Raw genomic sequence first — 25,842 nt, 5'->3', positions numbered from 1 at the left:
ACGTGAATCCATGTAAAGCACATTTTACATGTTGTACTTAAAATAGACCATGAGCATGGCACGCAGCACACGCTAATATTAATTGCCAATTCCAGACACAACATGCCAGTGCGAATGATTTAAAACCTGACAGTGATTGATTGATATTGCATGGTTTTCATTTAATTGGCTCAGCTTTGAGATCGGTGCTGTGAATTTGCTTTCAAGTTCAAGGTTTCCCGCTCAAGCTCCCATCTTATTCCCCTAGGACACACTGACAAAAATACAATGAAATTACTGCACTGTCCTTCAGAGAAACATTCCACATGTTTGCTTGAGGTCTTGGAGGGCTGAAACGATGTTTCCAAGGGTGAACCATTGTAGGCTGCAATGTTTGTTCGGTCTAAATTCTCACAACTCGCAACAAATCTCTAAGAAATGTTCACTCAGTATTTGTCATTATTGAGCCATGTAGGTGCAACAGTGTATGAAATATGTTATCCCTGCAATGCTTGGAAGGATTTGTCAATACAGTTCCATATAGATAAATCCAACATAACAACCTTTTTCCCAATGTGAAACTTTGATTTAAAAAAATGTATCTTGCCCACATGGCCAAATATACGCTGGGACAGATTTATCATCATAACTAGCCGTGATCTGTTCTTACATCTGGATGAACGTTTCCCCAAGCTGGCACATCTCCCTTGCTCTCGTACTGCAGAAATGCATCGAGCATCATCTTGAGGTGCATTGATATTTTGCGTTTACTTTAAATGTAAAAATGTTTTCCCCATCTGACTTTATTTCATAATTGTAATCCTGGTCCACCTTCAATAACCACTCTCGGTATAGATATGTAGTGTAATAGCGCTGGCTGGTGGACAGCAGCAGCAGCTGTCGTGGACAGACAGTACACACGCCGGTGAGCGTGAGCACGGGGTGTGTTGGCAGAGCGGAGGAACTAGGGCAAGGGTCACGGAGGACCCCATCTGGAGGCCCCTGGAACCTGCTAGCGGGTTCGAGAAGGGAGGTGCGGTCAGTGCGGAGCCAGGCCGTGCTGGAAGCATAAAAGGAGCCGTGAGCGGGAGCTCGAGGCTGCCGGTTCTGGGAATGGACTCGTCTCATTGTTGCTGTCGTCTCGTCGCTGTCGTCACAAACGTCTCCGCTAGATATTGCTCTATGAAGGATAGTAGTTGGCTATCTCAGTCAGCGCCGTCAGTGTTAGACGGCTAGTGTTGTGTACAGGCTAGGCTGAGCTACTGTGGAGAGTGTGTGGACGAGACCGTGAAAGTTGTTAATAAAGAAAGTACCTCCTAGAAACTCTGTCTCTGAATCGTTGACACCACACATACACTGTTGTGTTTTCCAGTTGTGTCCCTCCAATATTTATCAAAGCTACTTCACATTACGTTTGTTTGTGTATATATTTATCTTGAGACCAACTTTGCAGCCTTCTTCATTAAGTTATTCAATAATTACTGAAATTAATTTCCATTGATTATCATAATGATGATGTCATCAGTAAATCTGAGATGGCTAATATTTTTTCCATCGATATTAAAAAATGCTTTAAAACATTCTCATGTCACTGTAAAAATAATTGGAAATGCGTTTTCAAGTTTCATATGTCATATTTAATAGTATGAAAATGGGGGGAGCTCTTAGACCAAATGATATAGCCGTAAACATCAAAGAAGCGGGACCAGTTGTTGGAATAAAATTAGCAGGCCTATTCGCTAACGGATTACACAAAAAATTAAATACCTCAATCACTGAATAATAATTCGACTATTCACAAAGGGTGATGCAATTGATTTGAAGAATTACAGACCCGTTAGCTTGTTGTCACGTGTACAAGCACAAATGTTCATGAAAATCAATGGAAGACGAATAGCAGAATATTTAAAAGCCAGCCAGCCACAGGAGGGTGAGGCAGGATTAGGAAACATTTCTCTACCCTTGAGCACATACATACCTGCCATCAATCAGATGCTAGAAATACTATTTGGTATCAAATAGCATTATGCCTGGCCTTTTTAGACCACGAAGAGACATTTCACTCAGTGGAAATCGATTCAGTTATCCAAGCTTTCACAAACTGAAGCCTAAATATAAAAAAATATATTAAAAAAAATTATATAACATCTTTACAAAAATGCAACATTACACGTATATTGCATGAGGAAAGTAGCAAAATGTATAGCACCAGCCTTTTGCTCGTCCAAGGACGGGTGTATTTCAGTAAATCTGAAACTTGCAAGCGAAAAGCAGACCGTGACGTGATATTCATTGCATCAATTCGTGTGCAATTTGTAAGGGCGCGGTGCCACAGACCTATTTCATTTTAAGGTTATAATCCCTTGTTCATCACGACGTCCTTTTTACTTTGATGTCTCAACAGCGTTACGGAGATCACGTGACGTGAGGGTTCTGCCTTTGTAGTGAGGGTTGTGAGTTGACGCCGAGGAGGGGGGAGGAGGCGCCTCGCCCCCCCCATGTGGAGTGACGTCAGCCTCTAATTATTATTAATGGTAGGGGGGGTGTCCATTTGAAAGACGTCACCTGCTCATGATTGTTAATGAGGTGGGTGCTACATGTAGAGTGACGTCACCCGCTCATGATTATTAATGAGGGGGGGGGGTGGTCCATGTGGAGGATGTCACCTGTTTATGATTATTAATGAGGGGGGCTGGCCGACGTGGAGTGACGTCACGCATGGGACACACAGACACTCTTGGCTCATATTCATATTGGACAAAAGCTAGATTGTCATGTTGGATCATCTCTTTTTTTACTGCAGATATGTTAATTACAAAAATGCAGAAACTAAAAATGGTTAAGTATTAATGATCCTTCATTAAAAATATGTGTCCTGCCTGTTGTGTGGTAAGTATGGGGACAGAACAACTGGTCCATTGGGAAATGAACAGCTGTGTATGGAGAGAGCAAGTGCAAGGGTCAGTGTGCATTTCATGTACTCTTAGACCAATTTGCTTTTGTAAAAAAAGTGTCTTCGTGTTTCCATAACGAGCCAGAGTCCAGGAACAATGTTCTATTTTATTCTTCTCAGCCACATCAATAAGCCAATACTAATGCAGGTAAAACACCTCATCAGGGCTCCCCATAATATCTGATCAATAAACTCCTTGGCTAGTGAGTGTCAATACCCTTCTTGTTGCTGCCGCCGTATGGGGGGGTCCACTATCCTGGTGTTGCAAATCCACAAACATTGTCACCGACTTTTTTGCTATGACTTGCTATCGTTCACTTTTCGTTGATCTCCTGCGCATGGAGTCATTTTGCGGTGAGAAGTGAATTTTGGCTGGCCCTGGACGAGTGGCCAGGAACACGGCCGTACTATCCAACAGGCCACAGTAGGCACTGTGCCTAAGCCCTGCGAAAACTAAATGGCCTTTACACCATTGGTACCTCATTTGCCAGTAAAAAATATATGATAATTGTTTTTTTACCCTTTTATCTGGCAACAAAACTGACACCTTTTTTTTGCGTCATCTGGTCCAACCCATGTGAGACTAGGCTCTAAGGAAAGCTGTCTCGGGTGTGGACCAATCGACTTCAAGGACAGTGCATACATTATCAGAGTTATGTTTTTTGTTTGCATTATGACTGCAGGTATTGTGGTCTATGCAAACATGACTCCTCGTAAAAAAGGTGTTAGTTTTGTTGCCAGATAAAAGTGTAAAAAACCAATTACCTAAATGGCCTTGTGAAAACAAATTATCATGTTCTTTTTTTGTTTGGATGATAAATAAAGGAACCAAGATTTCTTCTTGAATAAATTTATTTCTTTATAGCAAGGATAAGCACAGTGTCAATGTCAGTCATTTTTTTTCCACAAGGTGAGAGAAATTAACACCGGAGATTAACTTTGCGAGATTTTTCATTTCAAAATTAGCAATCACATCTTCAAATGGTTATTTTTTGCACAATCTCATTCGCAGGAGAGTAGTACAAGGGAACAGAAGTGCCGTTGTCCTGTGGACGAGTATGCAGTAAACAAGCGACTGACAGCAGCGGTGGTAGTAACAAGGGGCAGCTGTACCAACTGTCGAAAGTTATCATTGAATGCCTGCACAACAAGTTGCCTAGGGCTTACAAGAGCCTTACTCCTGTAAAGGAGAGCCGACACAAGGCTGTAGGGGGTTCGTCTTTTAATCCTTTTTCCCATCCACACCTATCCCCAGCCGTCCCAATCTCGTTCTCTCCTTATATCTCCTCGCTTACCCCTCTCCCTTCTCCTGTCAGCGTCCCACTAACCCTCCTATTGGTGGGAATCCTTCCCCTGACACCCCTACACTCCGGCCCTGCAGGAACACATGGGTCTGGAGGAGTATGGAGGAATACTAGAAATGCATTTTCCCTGTTGAAAAGGCTGCAAAATCAAACAAATATTTGTTTTCCAAATTGTATGTAAATTGTGCTATATCAGCATCATTCCACGAGTAAAATAAATCTCCATTCAAATCTCCAAAGCTATTGCAAGCAGTGCATCACCCCGTATTAGAGAATGCCCCATGGAAGGTGAAATCACGAATCTAATTATGAGATTTCACACCACGGAGCGCTACACAGTCCCACTTGCTCCGCTTCATAGAAGTTCTCCTCTCGTGACATTTAAATATAAATTTAGAAGAAAATATATACATATATGGCTGGAGATTTGACATATGTGAAATATGAAATATAAAATGTTGGTGTTTTGTGTCGCCATTTGTGAGATCACAAACTCAATACACGGGTTGTATTTTAACGAGATTTCAGTGATACTGGCTCATTGAACCTGAGCCACCAGGCTAACATTGCTGTAATATTATTAAGACAACAATTTGTTGTATTGCCATTGCGTAATCACAGTCCAAGTAACACTGAGCTCAAATACGAATGTAACTTGATACCACCCAGCCACCTCAAAGTGCCTCACGTGCACTTAATTTTTTTCTGACTGAAATATTATCCCCTTTTTGTATAGGTTACAAGGAGGGTCGACTCAGTTTGAGGATGGAATAAAGAATCTGTATTTTGGGATGTCCATGGATTTATGTAATGGGCAGTTGAGCACGTACAAACCAGAAGTATTTGTTGTGAATGATTTGTGATCACGTAAAATGCAATCATCCATGGTAAAGGTTTTTGGATTAGATCGCGGAAGTATAAATGTGTCGTAACCCTCCACCACCCGACACAGCCAATTAGTAAGGGATTATTTACGTAAACAAAACGCCAAATAGTTACTACTTCAGCCCACCGGTGCATTGGAGAGTAAATCCACAACATTTACAATTATGAATAATATTGCTCGCGAAATCCTACGTGTTAAATGTAATCATCATCAGCCACGGTCAATCCACTGTTATATGACGGCCTTTGCAAGTCACCGTTACAATATTTAGAGCTATAAAGGTTAAACAAATTAAAAAAAGGAAGTAGGAAGCATAAAGCAAAAAAGACGTTTTTTTTTTAAAACAAAAAGTAATCCTTACCCCTTTGTACGTGAAATTTACAATGCATGTCAATCTATTTGTTTCCGTACTGACAGAGGAGAGAGAGTGTTCGGAGTTTATAGTTTTTTTTCAATGTACTGTCGTTTCTTATAATGCCACTTGTACAGTGCTTGCTGTGGTTTTGAGGGTTAAGACGACGAGATTGCACTTATTGTTTAAGATCGCTTGAGATATCCAAGGAAAATAGACCAAATGCTTGAGTGATCACCTCACACCAATTCGAGCGCCTGGAGGTTTGCCCAATGGACGTTGGTTATCTTGGCAGGGTTGTGGACGATCCTATTAGCATTCTCCTGAGATTCTCCTCGGCAGGTGGGTGGTACAGGTCCTAGCCCACGTGACCTCCATGTCTTTGGATGCGCAGATAAAGTACAACTCGCGTGGATTTATGGCTTGCCTTTTTAAGCAGCCTTGCAGTCCGTGTCCTTTTATTCCCGGTCAAGGTCCTACAGCACCTTGAGAAGTCACGTTGTAATCCGCAAGGACGTCAGTTTGCCAGGCCTCCACAAGCATTTCTCTGTGCTGCAGTGTCAAAAAATGTCGGCCCTCGTTCCCCAGTGGCCAGATTTCACAATCACGTGTTGTCAGGAGCAGCACGCCTCCTGCTGTAGTCCCCATATGTCACCATCGACACATTTCACCTTATCTTGCCATCGAATTACACAAGTGTCTGGGAATACATAAATCCTTGCCTTCTGCCACACTAATGTACGGATAATGCTTTCAACGGAAGGCTTTCCAGGCAGTGAACAATGATATATTTGTTTAGTTTTTTTTATACATAAATCGATAGGCAGCATAATTTACTGTACTCAGATGTCTTATTGGCTGGTAAAATACTTAAGTAGGTATGTTCTATCCACTGCTGGATGAAGGCTCCTACAAGTCATTGTCACTCTTCATATGTCCTTGTGATGCAACAATCCATCTCGCTGCTGCACGTGAGATGATCTCATCACTCCGTCTCCATGGGGTTCACCCTTTCAGGCAAGTGCCCTCCTTTAGCTGCCACTTCATTGTGAGTCTCGACTCTCAGCTATCAGCCCCTCCTCGTGATGTTGTCCTGCCCAAGCGCATTTATTTCCCTTAATACAGTTAATGTGGTGTGTTAAATACATCTCCAATTGTTCTGCTTGTCTTATTTCACGTTAAAATTTGCATTCTTTTCCAGAAAAGTATTCATCATGTGCACGTGGTGAATGGTTGACAAAAAACATTCCCTAAATCCTGTTTCTCATATTGGCCTCACTTGTCCATTAAAGTATTATTTATTCAAATCATCTTTGTGGAAATGTATTTGCACAAGCTAGGAGGCTAATGATTTGTAATTCTTCAATTCCGGTTTGTGTCACTTTTCGAATAAATGAATGACTGGGACATCATTTCGTGTTTGAAGTACAGTGCATTGCATTTCTGTTTAAAAACCGTCCTTATTTATTCCAGCTAGTCCAGGAACTTTCCTTGTTTCATATTGAGGAAGGCAGTGTTTATTTCTTCAAGTGTGACATCTGGTTCTTTCACCTATTCATCTTACAAGTGGTTTGATTTCTGGAACATGTGTTTTTGTTTTGCTATAGAGACCAGCAGTAAAAATCTGGACTCGATTTATTTAGGTATTTTGGCCCTTATTTAGCCAATTTTTGGCCGTCATGAAGAAAACATTGCAATTCAAATGTATATGATTATACACAAAATGCACCCATTCTGCCATTTTTCATCCCACCATTGGGGAATGGGCAAGAGTGGTCGGGGTTATGGCATATCCAATTATGGTGGTGAGTTTTTCGCTGCTATGGGGATTTTTTTTTCCATTGTGCAGAGTCACAACATTCACGATTGTGGGGCGTGTTTTATAACGCCATTTATCATCACACGCTGCTTATATTTGAAGATGGGTAAACGTGGAAACAGGAACTGTGGAGGGATGTTGCTTACTGAAGTTTAGGAATCTCAGCCTTTGTCTTAAATGTTTTGTGGATGTTATTTATTTGTACAATATATCAACATTTATTTTGGTAATTTTGTTCAGTTATTTATATAACACTTTTCAAAATGTAAAAAAAGTGTCAACTGTTAAATGCAAGTATGGCACATGAGCAAATCAATATGAAGCATTTAAAACATTGGAATAAATGGCACAAACTCAAGATTATAAATAATATATAGTATAAAGTAAAATGAGATTCATGATGAAGAAATTTGAGTGTCAACATTTCCACTATATAGTACTATCTTCATTTTTCTAAATTAATAATACGTGCAGGTAATTTTTCGGGCTATACAGGAATGCCTAATCACTCTCAAAATGAACTGCTCATACAAAAAACCAGATTACTGCACAAACCTACACAAAGAGTATATGCGCGAACCAGTCCAGAATTTGTATTTTTTTTAAACAAGCTCTGCTCGTTAACATGAAACTGGAAGGCCAAGAGGTCGATGCAATCACGACATTTTATTTTTATGTTGAGATACAGAATGGAAGCTGATTATTTCATACATTACTCGGAAATTCTCGACTAAAGTGGAAGGGGAGGCTTTGTATATCTATTTTTAGCCGACAGTTCAGGGTGTAGAAAACGGGCACTTCCCTGTAACATGTGATAAACTAGCAGTTTTTGAATAGCACACCTTGACTATGCCAATGAGTCCCAGAAGGAGGTAAAAACTGGTCCAGAGTTTGCATGCTTAAACAAATTCCTATAGTAACACACGCCGTTTCAGGCCTTTCGGCTGATCGGCTGAGATATATTTTAGTTTTACGTGGTGATATTGAATGGAAGGGGCTTTATTGAATTCATGACACTAATATTACATCATTTTGCAAAGCTTTGCTATAATTGCATGTCAGTGGCCTGTGACTACATAAAACACATTGAGAGGGTTGGCCCAATATTGTGGCATGGGAGTTGTAATTCCGTTCTGCTCACACAGCATGCTGTATTGATCGGACATGGCTCAGCGCTGTGCTTGGTTCATCCATTCATCTGTTTGGTTGGCCTCTGTTCACTGCCTACATTGGTTATAGCCTTGATGGATTTGATCACACTTGTCTGTGCTTTTAGGATCTTTATGCTCTTTGCAGATTTGGGATGTACCTAACAGAGGGAGAGAGAGAGAGAGCTTTAGGGACACAGAGAGTTGAATGAACAAAGGGATAGGAGATTCGGGTTGGGGAGTGTAAGAACCCCTATATTAAAGGATTGGACATTTCCCTAGAGTGATGTCACAAGTGGTCTTTGTCCCCAGCAGCTGAATACATAAGCAGAGTAAAATCATTTGAAGGTCTTATAACGAGTTACCTTCATATTGTATCAGGCAAACCTCGCCGAACACAGGGGTTACGTTCCTGGAAAATGCAGTGTTGGACAATACCGCGTTCAACAAATATTATACCTTATTGGAAAACTAGGGTTCCATTCCTGGGTCTGAAATGATCAACCCCTCCCTATTTGTTTCACTAATTCTACATGATTCCCCCCATTGTTATTGGATTAAAGGACGCCGAGTCACTCTGCATTTCTTGTTTGTATGTACACGATCTAATTTGCACGTGACCCCCCCCCGCCTGTCTCCATTACTCTTCCCACACCGTGGCACTCACGCTCGCAATTGACACCGAATTGCCAGCAACTGACACCGAATTGCCAGCAACTGACACCGAATTGCCAGCCCCGACGCTCGCAACAGACACTGTCAGTCGAACGTTAATAATTCGCCATCGAGGCGTCCATAGGACTGACGTCTTGAATGAGTGGACGCCGTGACATATACAGCAATGTGAACATTTGTGTTGTGCGTATTGAGTGTGGCATTTATCACGCAAAAAAAAACATAGGCAAAAAAACACACGTGGGGCCGTCCATAAATGACGTCACGCGATTTTTGACGATTTTTGACCCCCCCCCCCTTCGTCACACGGCGTCACAAAAAGTCAGACCCCCCCTCAAATATGACGTCATAAAGCTCTGCCCCCCCCAAAAAAAAAACATGCTTCAAATCGTTTTAAACTATTGATTATTGTCATTGTAGTGCGTATTTAAAGTGGCGCTGCACTCTGATGTTGTAGGAGAACACATTTATTAAAAAGTCGATTTAATTAAGTATAACGTGTTTAGATTTATTTAAAGTTGCGCATTTTGATGTGACGTGACATTTCTTAACCCCCCCCCCCTCGTCATACATCGTCACAAATGTCTGACCCCCCCCCCCCCCCCAGGTGCGTGACGTCATTTATGGACGGCCCCTGTGGTAAAAAAATCGTTCTCACAGGCGATTCATTGACACCTTTTCAAAGGATAAAGCAATCTCGCGGCACTACTGTTCGAAACAAAGGAGGGAATCGTAGCATCAAACCGCGTAGAGCCAAAACATCACCGCCGTGTCCCAGAAAATAGACCTCGTAAGGTCAACCGTGTAGAGTCGAAACACGCTTTCGATAAAGCCACGTTGGGCAAACTTTTCCTGCAATACGGTTTCCAGAGTACAATATTTTTATTTACTGAAAAAAAATAAAGTTAATTGAACACTTGTAATGTACAGTAAATGTGGACATAATCGCACAATTACATGACATTCATTTCAGGCATCACAGATTCACACTGTGCTGAATAAATAAGTGGAATGTCTATGCGATAGTCTCCACACACGGACATACATCTCAAACAAAAAGTTGCCAAAAAATCGAAGTGACATGTCTTCATGAATTACTTCAACTATTTCTTCCAAAGAGTGTGATTACATATTCTTAAGATACAACAAGACCACGCTCGCTACTCGGAGGGGTCAGACTTTATTCTTTCCATCTGTGGAAGAGGCACCCAGCAGTTGGAGCAAACGAAAACCGAGAATGAGATTGACTTGAGCATGGTTCTTCACCCATGACACATTGCTCCCATTTGCCCTGGTGTGTGTTGTCCAGCACACTGGATGATGTTTGGTGATGTATTTGGTCAACTGGTTAGCCACTGGTCAGACGGATTGGTCTTGCAAGCAGCAAAACCATTGCCTATCCATTTTTTTATGCTTGGATACACAATCTGACACGGACGGTATCATGGCTCTCTCCATAAGTCACAGTGGTCTCATCACATCTTTGAGCCTGGATAGTGCTTGCATGGAAAAGTGGCTACCGTGGGCAAAATACAGGTTATTGGGTGTTGTGGGCACCTCTGATTAGCTCGGTTGGCTATGTACGGTGCGAAAAGGGTTCTACATACATAGATACATTAATAGGAAACAGTGCTGCAAAGATTACATTCTCACATGTGAGACATTACACATAGGATTAACATGAAGCAGAGGGGAAATGTGCCCGAGAGAGCACGCCATCATGGAGATCAGGGATACCATTCCACATATATATAATTAATATGCAGTCTATTAAATATACTGCAAAGTACACAATAAAATATAGGGCATGATATGGGGTGCTGCCGTGATGTCATGGTTCGCGCACTGGACTTGCATTCAAGAGGTCACTGGTTCCATCTCCCGGAGCGACGTTTGAAACGAAACGCACACTTCTTGTATCCCACGCCCCACTCAACAGCATATGTCCACCCAGCAATATAAATGGGTTCGCCACAGGTAGTCGATCGGCAGGTCACGTGTGACGGCTGTCCGACATGGAATATGTCTGGCCAGCATTTTAACTCGACTATTTTTTTTATTTTGCCAGGTCATGCCCAGTGAGCTATATAGCTCTTTTTCAGAAGCGACCTGGCCACAATTGCTCGCTCAACGAAGTGCCTCTTCATTATGTGCAAATTTTCTAGCAGACCAAATACTCCGAACGCATGTTGATTCTAAATGGGAAGGGAAAAACCGGAGGACCCGGACAAAGATCCACGCGACCACGGGGTGAGAGAGATAAATATACAGCAGGCGTTAGGGTCGGTACCCTCTGGAAGCGCTCTCTTAGCGTTCCCTCCAGTGGAGGCCCTTCTGCAAGCAGTGTGTGTGAGCGACCAATTGTAGGGCTGCATCTTTGTCAATTTTATAATGTGCATGGTAACATACAGGGAAATTTCCTTCAGCTCTTCAGTGGCTTTCTCAGGTTTTATGCGATGCGTCTTCTTTGCTTTTCAGAGTCCAAAAGTTGTTTACATCATCCAGTTTATTTTCGTGTTCATTTACATCGCTGCTCTAGCTGTTTTGATTTTTAAAAAAGCATATCGCATACGTCTGTTTGCATCTGGTCGTGCGATATGTTTTTGCACATAATTCTAACAATTTTTTTCACCGAGAGAAAATGTACGTACAACAAGCATCTGCGAATAATGTACTGTACGTTGAGAAAGGGAACACGATAAATGAATCAGAATTAGAATCAGTATTTTGACTGGAGGAATCCGATGGGCTGTGAAGCTCTTATTCACAAATGTCCAGTATAGGCGGTTCAGCTAGCTACAAGAGCAAACAAAATAAACAACGATAGGAGTGCAAAATAGAGAAGATGGTAAGCAAGTCACGAAATATAAAAAACGTCCGATTTATCGAGGTCAAGCAAGGCAGAAAAACAACAACAAATGTGAGAGTAAGACCATGTCAAGACAATAGACGAAGACAGAGAGGGAAAGAGCAGACAATGTACATAGTGTGTCTCGTGAGGAGGGGTCCAGTCAGGGGGATTTCAGAGAATCCAGTCAAAAAATGAGCCGCTGTATCTTGTACATTGCAGACAATTTATACGCTGAATGTTAAAGTATTTTCCTTGATTCTTCCCGACTCTGCCAGGATCTCGTAAGGATACAAATCTGTCTTTGAGTTTCAATTCACCCCAGGGCATTTATAGGGTCTCGGGGTCACTTGCCATGAGGACTCGTTATTAAAGCCCGGCGCATGGGCTGAGGCTTGACATGCCTTCAGGAGAGTATGCCTTCAGGTGTATTTTTAGCAAATATATGAACAACAAAGGTGCAGCGAATAACTTCTCTCTGATGAAACTTTTTGATGTTCCTTTTGAACTTCTAATAGAGTGCATACTATTTCATATTTATAATATAGAATATCATCTATAATAAAGTATATGGGCAATGAAATATACTTTTGCGTTTTTTTATCTCTCTGAACATTGATGTGAGGGCACTATAATCAGAGAATGGTCATAGAGGGCAATTTTGATATGGCAGTTAATATGAACTTTTATTGGTATTCATAAAATATTTCCCAAAACCAATTAATTTGGTATTAAACATTGCAGTATGTGTATTACTGGTAGGAACCTCCTGTTTACACCAGCCCACAGGGGATTATTGTGTCCGTCCGTCCGTCGTGCATCCAAAAATGGGAGGAGTGGGGCTGGGTGGGAAGGGGAGGGTGGGGAGGGGCTGGGTGGGGAGGGTGGGGCTGGGTGGGGGTGGGGAGGGTGGGGCTGGGTGGGGAGGGGCTGGTCACCCCGAGGTGCAAAACTCAACGTTTAACCTACTCACGCCGGCTTGTACCCGCCCTCACAGTCGGGCATATTTGCGGAATACACCACGCCGCCGTTGACCCCGGCATTGACCGAGCAACCCAACGTTCCTACCAGCTCCCTCCGCAGGAATGTTGTTAATGGTTTGGTCGTGGAATGGTTAGCACACTGCATTGTGAACCCGGTGACCTCAGTTCAACTATCTCATTCTGGAATTTAGCCAATTTGAGTGCCTATCCAAATGTAATGTGATGGATTCATTTAGTGCAGTCATTGGTAAACAAGACCACCAACTCACTACACTTGAGAATTTGGTTTAATTACAGGTGGCTGCCTTGTAAATCAAATCGAGCGGTGCTAGCCTCACGCTCTGACGTGTGAATCACCCAATCGCCTCTGTTCTTTACATTGCTTGAGGGTAAACACCTTTGTGACCCTAAAACTGAAATTAACTCAAATAGACCTTCGCCCAGTTTATATATATACTCTCCGTAAGGCATTGTCATGGACAATTGTTTGATTCTAATTTAAACCTTTTGGCACCATGTAATGAATATCTAACGCATTTTTTGGGATGTTTGCTCAGTTATGGGTCTCATACCATTCTCTTTACTATCCATGTGGCCTCATGATCCGTGTAATAGGTATTTCGCATTCTCTCAAGTCCATTGTCATTCTCAAACTAGATATCTATGTACAGTCGTTATTACTTGGAGAAATACCAATCGGGAGTGAGTTCGCAATGATGTTAACATCATTCTCGTACGTGGAGACTGCATTGCTTTTGTTTGAGAACCTCTTTACAGTTTACATAAAAATGTTGTACATACAGTGATGTGACATTACCGTAAATGGAAATCATTGCCAAGTTTAAAATTGAAGTTACTTAATAAAAAAAACAATATTGTTATCAAAAGACTTCATTTTGCACCAGACAAACTCCACTCAACATCCTGGCACCAGACAAACTCCACTCTACATCCTGGCACCAGACAAACTCCAAACTACATCCTGGCACCAGACAAACTCCACTCTACATCCTGGCACCAGACAAACTCCACTCTACATCCTGGCACCAGACAACCTCCAATCTACATCATGGCACCAGACAAACTCCACTCTACATCCTGGCACCAGACAACCTCCACTCTACATCCTGGCACCAGACAAACTCCACTCTACATCCTGGCACCAGATAAACTCCACACTACATCCTGGCATCAGACAACCTCCACTCTACATCCTGGCACCAGACAAACTCCACTCTACATCCTGGCAACAGACAAACTCCACTCTACATCCTGGCACCAGATAAACTCCACCCTACATCCTGGCACCAGACAAACTCCACTCTACATCCTGGCACCAGACCAACTCCACTCTACATCCTGGCACCAGACAAACTCCACTCTACATCCTGGCACCAGACAAACTCCACTCTACATCCTGGCACCAGACAAACTCCACTCTACATCCTGGCACCAGACAACCTCCACTCTACATCCTGGCACCAGACAAACTCCACTCTACATCCTGGCACCAGACAAACTCCACTCTACATCCTGGCACTAGACAAACTCCACTCTACATCCTGGCACCAGACAAACTCCACTCAACATCCTGGCACCAGACAAACTCCACACAACATCCTGGCACCAGACAAACTCCACTCAACATCCTGGCACCAGACAAACTCCACTCAACATCCTGGCACCAGACAAACTCCACTCAACATCCTGGCACCAGACAAACTCCACTCAACATCCTGGCACCAGACAAACTCCACTCAACATCCTGGCACCAGACAAACTCCACTCTACATCCTGGCACCAGACAACCTCCACTCTACATCCTGGCACCAGACAAACTCCACTCTACATCCTGGCACCAGACAACCTCCACTCTACATCCTGGCACCAGACAAACTCCACTCTACATCCTGGCACCAGACAAACTCCACACTACATCCTGGCACCAGACAACCTCCACTCTACATTCTGGCACCAGACAAACTCCACTCTACATCCTGGCACCAGACAACCTCCACTCTACATCCTGGTACCAGACAAACTCCACTCTACATCCTGGCACCAGACAAACTCCACACTACATCCTGGCACCAGACAACCTCCACTCTACATTCTGGCACCAGAAAAACTCCACTCTACATCCTGGCACCAGACAAACTCCACTCTACATCCTGGCACCAGACAAACTCCACTCTACATCCTGGCACCGGACAAACTCCACTCAACATCCTGGCACCAGACAAACTCCACACAACATCCTGGCACCAGACAAACTCCACTCAACATCCTGGCACCAGACAAACTCCACTCAACATCTTGGCACCAGACAAACTCTACTCTACATCCTGGCATCAGACAAACTCCACTCTACATCCTGGCACCAGACAAACTCCACTCTACATCCTGGCACCAGACAACCTCCAATCTACATCCTGGCACCAGACAAACTCCACTCTACATCCTGGCACCAGACAAACTCCACTCTACATCCTGGCACCAGACAAACTCCACTCTACATCCTGGCACCAGACCAACTCCACTCTACATCCTGGCACCAGACAAACTCCACTCTACATCCTGGCACCAGACAAACTCCACTCTACATCCTGGCACCAGACAAACTCCACTCTACATCCTGGCACCAGACAAACTCCACTCTACATCCTGGCACCAGACAAACTCCACTCTACATCCTGGCACCAGACCAACTCCACTCTACATCCTGGCACCAGACAAACTCCACTCTACATCCTGGCACCAGACAAACTCCACTCTACATCCTGGCACCATACAAACTCCACTCTACATCCTGGCACCATACAAACTCCTCACACCATCCTTGCACCAGACAAACTCCACTCTACATCCTGGCACCAGACAAACTCAACTCTACATCCTGGCACCAGACAAACTCTACTCTACATCCTGGCACCAGACAAACTCCACACTACATCCTGGCACCAGACAACCTCCACACTACATCCGGGCACCAGACAAACTCCACTCAACATCCTGGCACCAGACAAACTCCACTCTACATCCTGGCACCAGACAAACTCCACTCTACATCCTGGCACCAGACAACCTCCACTCTACATCCTGGCACCAGACAAACTCCACACAACATCCTGGCACCAGACAAACTCCACTCAACATCCTGGCACCAGAAAAACTCCACACAACATCCTGGAACCAGACAAACTCCACTCTACATCCTGGCACCAGACAACCTCCACTCTACATCCTTGCACCAGACAAACTCTACTCTATATCCTGGCGCCTGACAAACTCCACACTACATCCTGGCACCAGACAACTTCCACACAACATCCTGGCACCAGACAAACTCTACTCTATATCCTAGCACCTGACAAACTCCACACTACATCCTGGCACCAGACAACTTCCACACAACATCCTGGCACCAGACAAACTCCATTCAACATCCTGGCACCAGACAAACTCCACACAACATCCTGGCACCAGACAAACTCCACTCTACATCCTGGCACCAGACAACCTCCACTCTACATCCTGGCACCAGACAAACTCTACTCTATATCCTGGCACCTGACAAACTCCACACTACATCCTGGCACCAGACAACTTCCACTCTACATCCTGGCAACAGACAAACTCCACTCTACATCCTGGCACCAGACAAACTCCACACTACATCCTGGCACCAGACAAACTCCACTCAACATCCTGGCACCAGACAAACTCCACTCTACATCCTGGCACCAGACCAACTCCACTTTACATCCTCGCACCAGACAAACTCCACTCTACATCCTGGCACCAGACAAACTCCACTCTACATCCTGGCACCAGACAAACTCAACTCAACATCCTGGCACCAGACAAACTCCACTCTACATCCTGGCACCAGACAAACTCCACTCAACATCCTGGCACCAGACAAACTCCACACATCATCCTGGCACCAGACAAACTCCACTCTACATCCTGGCACCAGACAACCTCCACTCTACCTGCTGGCACCAGACAAACTCTACTCTATATCCTGGCACCTGACAAACTCCACATTACATCCTGGCACCAGACAACTTCCACACAACATCCTGGCACCAGACAAACTCCACTCAACATCCTGGCACCAGACAAACTCCACTCTACATCCTGGCACCAGACAACCTCCACTCTACATCCTGGCACCAGACAAACTCTACTCTATATCCTGGCACCTGACAAACTCCACACTACATCCTGGCACCAGACAACTTCCACTCTACATCCTGGCACCAGACAAACTCCACTCTTCATCCTGGCACCAGACAAACTCCACACTACATCCTGGCACCAGACAAACTCCACTCAACATCCTGGCACCAGACAAACTCCACTCTACATCCTGGCACCAGACCAACTCCACTCTACATCCTCGCACCAGACAAACTCCACTTTACATCCAGGCACCAGACAAACTCCACTCTACATCCTGGCACCAGACAAACTCTACTCTACATCCTGGCACCAGACAAACTCCACTTTACATCCTGGCACCAGACAAACTCCATTCAACATCCTGGCACCAGACAAACTCCACACTACATCCTGGCACCAGACAAACTCCACTCAACATCCTGGCACCAGACAAACTCCACTCTACATCCTGGCACCAGACAATCTCCACTCTACATCCTGGCACCAGACAAACTCCACTCAACATCCTGGCACCAGACAAACTCCACTCAACATCCTGGCACCAGACAAACTCCACTCTACATCCTGGCACCAGACAGCCTCCACTCTACATCCTGGCACCAGACAAACTCCACTCTACATTCTGGCACCAGACAACCTCCACTCTACATCCTGGCACCAGACAAACTCCACTCTACATCCTGGCACCTGACAAACGGCACACTACATCCTGGCACCAGACAACCTCCACTCTACATCCTGGCACCAGACAAACTCCACTCTACATCCTGGCACCAGACAAACTCCACTCTACATCCTGGCACCAGACAACCTCCACTCTACATCCTGCCACCAGACAAACTCTACTATACATCCTGGCACCTGACAAACTCCACACTACATCCTGGCACCAGACAACCTCCACTCTACATCCTGGCACCAGACAAACTCCACTCTACATCCTGGCACCAGACAAACTCCACACTACATCCTGGCACCAGACAACCTCCACACTACATCCTGGCACCAAACAAACTCCACTCAACATCCTGGCACCAGACAAACTCCACTCTACATCCTGGCACCAAACAAACTCCACTCTACATCCTGGAACCAGATAAACTCCACCCTACATCCTGGCAACAGACAAACTCCACTCTACATCCTGGCACCAGACCAACTCTACTCTACATCCTGGCACCAGACAAACTCCACTCTACATCCTAGCACCAGACAAACTCCACTCTACATCCTGGCACCAGACAACCTCCACTCTACATCCTGGCACCAGACAAACTCCACTCTACATCCTGGCACCAGACAAACTCCACTCTACATTCTGGCACCAGACAACCTCCACTCTACATCCTGGCACCAGACAAACTCCACTCTACATCCTGGCACCAGACAAACTCCACTCTACATCCTGGCACCAGACAAACTCCACTCTACATCCTGGCACCAGACAAACTCCACTCAACATCCTGGCACCAGACAAACTCCACACAACATCCTGGCACCAGACAAACTCCACTCAACATCCTGGCACCAGACAAACTCCACTCAACATCCTGGCACCAGACAAACTCCACTCAACATCCTGGCACCAGACAAACTCCACTCTACATCCTGGCACCAGACAACCTCCACTCTACATCCTGGCACCAGACAAACTCCACTCTACATCCTGGCACCAAACAACCTCCACTCTACATCCTGGCACCAGACAAACTCCACTCTACATCCTGGCACCAGACAAACTCCACACTACATCCTGGCACCAGACAAACTCCACTCTACATCCTGGCACCAGACAAACTCCACTCTACATCCTGGCACCAGACAAACTCCACTCAACATCCTGGCACCAGACAAACTCCACTCTACATCCTGGCACCAGACAAACTCCACTCTACATCCTGGCACCAGACAACCTCCACTCTACATGCTGGCACCAGACAAACTCCACTCTACATCCTGGCACCAGACAAACTCCACACTACATCCTGGCACCAGACAACCTCCACTCTACATCCTGGCACCAGACAAACTCCACTCTACATCCTGGCACCAGACAAACTCCACACTACATCCTGGCACCAGACAACCTCCACACTACATCCTGGCACCAAACAAACTCCACTCAACATCCTGGCACCAGACAAACTCCACTCTACATCCTGGCACCAGACAAACTCCACTCTACATCCTGGCACCAGACAAACTCCACTCTACATCCTGGCACCAGACAAACTCCACTCAACATCCTGGCACCAGACAAACTCCACACAACATCCTGGCACCAGACAAACTCCACTCAACATCCTGGCACCAGACAAACTCCACTCAACATCCTGGCACCAGACAAACTCCACACAACATCCTGGCACCAGACAAACTGAACTCAACATCCTGGCACCAGACAAACTCCACTCAACATCCTGGCACCAGACAAACTCCACTCTACATCCTGGCACCAGACAAACTCCACTCTACATCCTGGCACCAGACAAACTCCACTCTACATCCTGGCACCAGACAACCTCCAATCTACATCCTGGCACCAGACAAACTCCAATCTACATCCTGGCACCAGACAAACTCCACTCTACATCCTGGCACCAGACAACCTCCACTCTACATCCTGGCACCAGACAAACTCCACTCTACATCCTGGCACCAGACAAACTCCACACTACATCCTGGCACCAGACAACCTCCACCCTACATCCTGGCACCAGACAAACTCCACTCTACATCCTGGCACCAGACCAACTCCACTCTACATCCTGGCACCAGACAAACTCCACTCTACATCCTAGCACCAGACAAACTCCACTCTACATCCTGGCACCAGACAACCTCCACTCTACATCCTGGCACCAGACAAACTCCACTCTACATCCTGGCACCAGACAAACTCCACTCTACATTCTGGCACCAGACAACCTCCACTCTACATCCTGGCACCAGACAAACTCCACTCTACATCCTGGCACCAGACAAACTCCACTCTACATCCTGGCACCAGACAAACTCCACTCTACATCCTGGCACCAGACAAACTCCACTCAACATCCTGGCACCAGACAAACTCCACACAACATCCTGGCACCAGACAAACTCCACTCAACATCCTGGCACCAGACAAACTCCACTCAACATCCTGGCACCAGACAAACTCCACTCAACATCCTGGCACCAGACAAACTCCACTCTACATCCTGGCACCAGACAACCTCCACTCTACATCCTGGCACCAGACAAACTCCACTCTACATCCTGGCACCAAACAACCTCCACTCTACATCCTGGCACCAGACAAACTCCACTCTACATCCTGGCACCAGACAAACTCCACACTACATCCTGGCACCAGACAACCTCCACTCTACATTCTGGCACCAGACAAACTCCACTCTACATCCTGGCACCAGACAAACTCCACTCAACATCCTGGCACCAGACAAACTCCACTCTACATCCTGGCACCAGACAAACTCCACTCTACATCCTGGCACCAGACAACCTCCACTCTAAATGCTGGCACCAGACAAACTCCACTCTACATCCTGGCACCAGACAAACTCCACACTACATCCTGGCACCAGACAACCTCCACTCTACATCCTGGCACCAGACAAACTCCACTCTACATCCTGGCACCAGACAAACTCCACACTACATCCTGGCACCAGACAACCTCCACACTACATCCTGGCACCAAACAAACTCCACTCAACATCCTGGCACCAGACAAACTCCACTCTACATCCTGGCACCAGACAAACTCCACTCTACATCCTGGCACCAGACAAACTCCACTCTACATCCTGGCACCAGACAAACTCCACTCAACATCCTGGCACCAGACAAACTCCACACAACATCCTGGCACCAGACAAACTCCACTCAACATCCTGGCACCAGACAAACTCCACTCAACATCCTGGCACCAGACAAACTCCACACAACATCCTGGCACCAGACAAACTGAACTCAACATCCTGGCACCAGACAAACTCCACTCAACATCCTGGCACCAGACAAACTCCACTCTACATCCTGGCACCAGACAAACTCCACTCTACATCCTGGCACCAGACAAACTCCACTCTACATCCTGGCACCAGACAACCTCCAATCTACATCCTGGCACCAGACAAACTCCAATCTACATCCTGGCACCAGACAAACTCCACTCTACATCCTGGCACCAGACAACCTCCACTCTACATCCTGGCACCAGACAAACTCCACTCTACATCCTGGCACCAGACAAACTCCACACTACATCCTGGCACCAGACAACCTCCAATCTACATCCTGGCACCAGACAAACTCCACTCTACATCCTGGCACCAGACAAACTCCACTCTACATCCTGGCACCAGACAAACTCCACTCTACATCCTGGCACCAGACCAACTCCACTCTACATCCTGGCACCAGACAAACTCCACTCTACATCCTGGCACCAGACAAACTCCACTCTACATCCTGGCACCAGACAAACTCCACTCTACATCCTGGCACCAGACAAACTCCACTCTACATCCTGGCACCAGACAAACTCCACTCTACATCCTGGCACCAGACAAACTCCACTCTACATCCTGGCACCAGACAAACTCCACTCTACATCCTGGCACCATACAAACTCCACTCTACATCCTGGCACCATACAAACTCCTCACACCATCCTGGCACCAGACAAACTCCACTCTACATCCTGGCACCAGACAAACTCCACTCTACATCCTGGCACCAGACAAACTCCACTCTACATCCTGGCACCAGACAACCTCCAATCTACATCATGGCACCAGACAAACTCCACTCTACATCCTGGCACCAGACAACCTCCACTCTACATCCTGCCACCAGACAAACTCCACTCTACATCCTGGCACCAGATAAACTCCACACTACATCCTGGCATCAGACAACCTCCACTCTACATCCTGGCACCAGACAAACTCCACTCTACATCCTGGCAACAGACAAACTCCACTCTACATCCTGGCACCAGATAAACTCCACCCTACATCCTGGCACCAGACAAACTCCACTCTACATCCTGGCACCAGACCAACTCCACTCTACATCCTGGCACCAGACAAACTCCACTCTACATCCTGGCACCAGACAAACTCCACTCTACATCCTGGCACCAGACAAACTCCACTCTACATCCTGGCACCAGACAAACTCCACTCTACATCCTGGCACCAGACAACCTCCACTCTACATCCTGGCACCAGACAAACTCCACTCTACATCCTGGCACCAGACAAACTCCACTCTACATCCTGGCACTAGACAAACTCCACTCTACATCCTGGCACCAGACAAACTCCACTCAACATCCTGGCACCAGACAAACTCCACACAACATCCTGGCACCAGACAAACTCCACTCAACATCCTGGCACCAGACAAACTCCACTCAACATCCTGGCACCAGACAAACTCCACTCAACATCCTGGCACCAGACAAACTCCACTCAACATCCTGGCACCAGACAAACTCCACTCTACATCCTGGCACCAGACAACCTCCACTCTACATCCTGGCACCAGACAAACTCCACTCTACATCCTGGCACCAGACAACCTCCACTCTACATCCTGGCACCAGACAAACTCCACTCTACATCCTGGCACCAGACAAACTCCACACTACATCCTGGCACCAGACAACCTCCACTCTACATTCTGGCACCAGACAAACTCCACTCTACATCCTGGCACCAGACAACCTCCACTCTACATCCTGGTACCAGACAAACTCCACTCTACATCCTGGCACCAGACAAACTCCACACTACATCCTGGCACCAGACAACCTCCACTCTACATTCTGGCACCAGACAAACTCCACTCTACATCCTGGCACCAGACAAACTCCACTCTACATCCTGGCACCAGACAAACTCCACTCTACATCCTGGCACCAGACAAACTCCACTCAACATCCTGGCACCAGACAAACTCCACACAACATCCTGGCACCAGACAAACTCCACTCAACATCCTGGCACCAGACAAACTCCACTCAACATCTTGGCACCAGACAAACTCTACTCTACATCCTGGCACCAGACAAACTCCACTCTACATCGTGGCACCAGACAAACTCCACTCTACATCCTGGCACCAGACAACCTCCAATCTACATCCTGGCACCAGACAAACTCCACTCTACATCCTGGCACCAGAAAAACTCCACTCTACATCCTGGCACCAGACAAACTCCACTCTACATCCTGGCACCAGACCAACTCCACTCTACATCCTGGCACCAGACAAACTCCACTCTACATCCTGGCACCAGACAAACTCCACTCTACATCCTGGCACCAGACAAACTCCACTCTACATCCTGGCACCAGACCAACTCCACTCTACATCCTGGCACCAGACAACTTCCACTCTACATCCTGGCACCAGACAAACTCCACTCTACATCCTGGCACCAGACAAACTCCACACTACATCCTGGCACCAGACAAACTCCACTCAACATCCTGGCACCAGACAAACTCCACTCTACATCCTGGCACCAGACCAACTCCACTCTACATCCTCGCACCAGACAAACTCCACTCTACATCCTGGCACCAGACAAACTCCACTCTACATCCTGGCACCAGACAAACTCAACTCAACATCCTGGCACCAGACAAACTCCACTCTACATCCTGGCACCAGACAAACTCCACTCAACATCCTGGCACCAGACAAACTCTACACAACATCCTGGCACCAGACAAACTCCACTCTACATCCTGGCACCAGACAACTTCCACTCTACATCCTGGCACCAGACAAACTCCACTCTACATCCTGGCACCAGACAAACTCCACACTACATCCTGGCACCAGACAAACTCCACTCAACATCCTGGCACCAGACAAACTCCACTCTACATCCTGGCACCAGACCAACTCCACTCTACATCCTCGCACCAGACAAACTCCACTCTACATCCTGGCACCAGACAAACTCCACTCTACATCCTGGCACCAGACAAACTCAACTCAACATCCTGGCACCAGACAAACTCCACTCTACATCCTGGCACCAGACAAACTCCACTCAACATCCTGGCACCAGACAAACTCTACACAACATCCTGGCACCAGACAAACTCCACTCTACATCCTGGCACCAGACAACCTCCACTCTACCTGCTGGCACCAGACAAACTCTACTCTATATCCTGGCACCTGACAAACTCCACACTACATCCTGGCACCAGACAACCTCCACTCTACATCCTGGCACCAGACAAACTCCACTCTACATCCTGGCACCAGACAAACTCCACACTACATCCTGGCACCAGACAACCTCCACTCTACATTCTGGCACCAGACAAACTCCACTCTACATCCTGGCACCAGACAACCTCCACTCTACATCCTGGTACCAGACAAACTCCACTCTACATCCTGGCACCAGACAAACTCCACACTACATCCTGGCACCAGACAACCTCCACTCTACATTCTGGCACCAGACAAACTCCACTCTACATCCTGGCACCAGACAAACTCCACTCTACATCCTGGCACCAGACAAACTCCACTCTACATCCTGGCACCAGACAAACTCCACTCAACATCCTGGCACCAGACAAACTCCACACAACATCCTGGCACCAGACAAACTCCACTCAACATCCTGGCACCAGACAAACTCCACTCAACATCTTGGCACCAGACAAACTCTACTCTACATCCTGGCACCAGACAAACTCCACTCTACATCGTGGCACCAGACAAACTCCACTCTACATCCTGGCACCAGACAACCTCCAATCTACATCCTGGCACCAGACAAACTCCACTCTACATCCTGGCACCAGAAAAACTCCACTCTACATCCTGGCACCAGACAAACTCCACTCTACATCCTGGCACCAGACCAACTCCACTCTACATCCTGGCACCAGACAAACTCCACTCTACATCCTGGCACCAGACAAACTCCACTCTACATCCTGGCACCAGACAAACTCCACTCTACATCCTGGCACCAGACCAACTCCACTCTACATCCTGGCACCAGACAACTTCCACTCTACATCCTGGCACCAGACAAACTCCACTCTACATCCTGGCACCAGACAAACTCCACACTACATCCTGGCACCAGACAAACTCCACTCAACATCCTGGCACCAGACAAACTCCACTCTACATCCTGGCACCAGACCAACTCCACTCTACATCCTCGCACCAGACAAACTCCACTCTACATCCTGGCACCAGACAAACTCCACTCTACATCCTGGCACCAGACAAACTCAACTCAACATCCTGGCACCAGACAAACTCCACTCTACATCCTGGCACCAGACAAACTCCACTCAACATCCTGGCACCAGACAAACTCTACACAACATCCTGGCACCAGACAAACTCCACTCTACATCCTGGCACCAGACAACCTCCACTCTACCTGCTGGCACCAGACAAACTCTACTCTATATCCTGGCACCTGACAAACTCCACACTACATCCTGGCACCAGACAACTTCCACACAACATCCTGGCACCAGACAAACTCCACTCAACATCCTGGCACCAGACAAACTCCACTCTACATCCTGGCACCAGACAACCTCCACTCTACATCCTGGCACCAGACAAACTCTACTCTATATCCTGGCACCTGACAAACTCCACACTACATCCTGGCACCAGACAACCTCCAATC

Source organism: Lampetra fluviatilis, chromosome 9, assembly GCF_964198595.1.
Source record: "Lampetra fluviatilis chromosome 9, kcLamFluv1.1, whole genome shotgun sequence".
Lineage (NCBI taxonomy): Eukaryota > Metazoa > Chordata > Hyperoartia > Petromyzontiformes > Petromyzontidae > Lampetra > Lampetra fluviatilis.
This window is presented reverse-complemented; position numbering follows the sequence as displayed.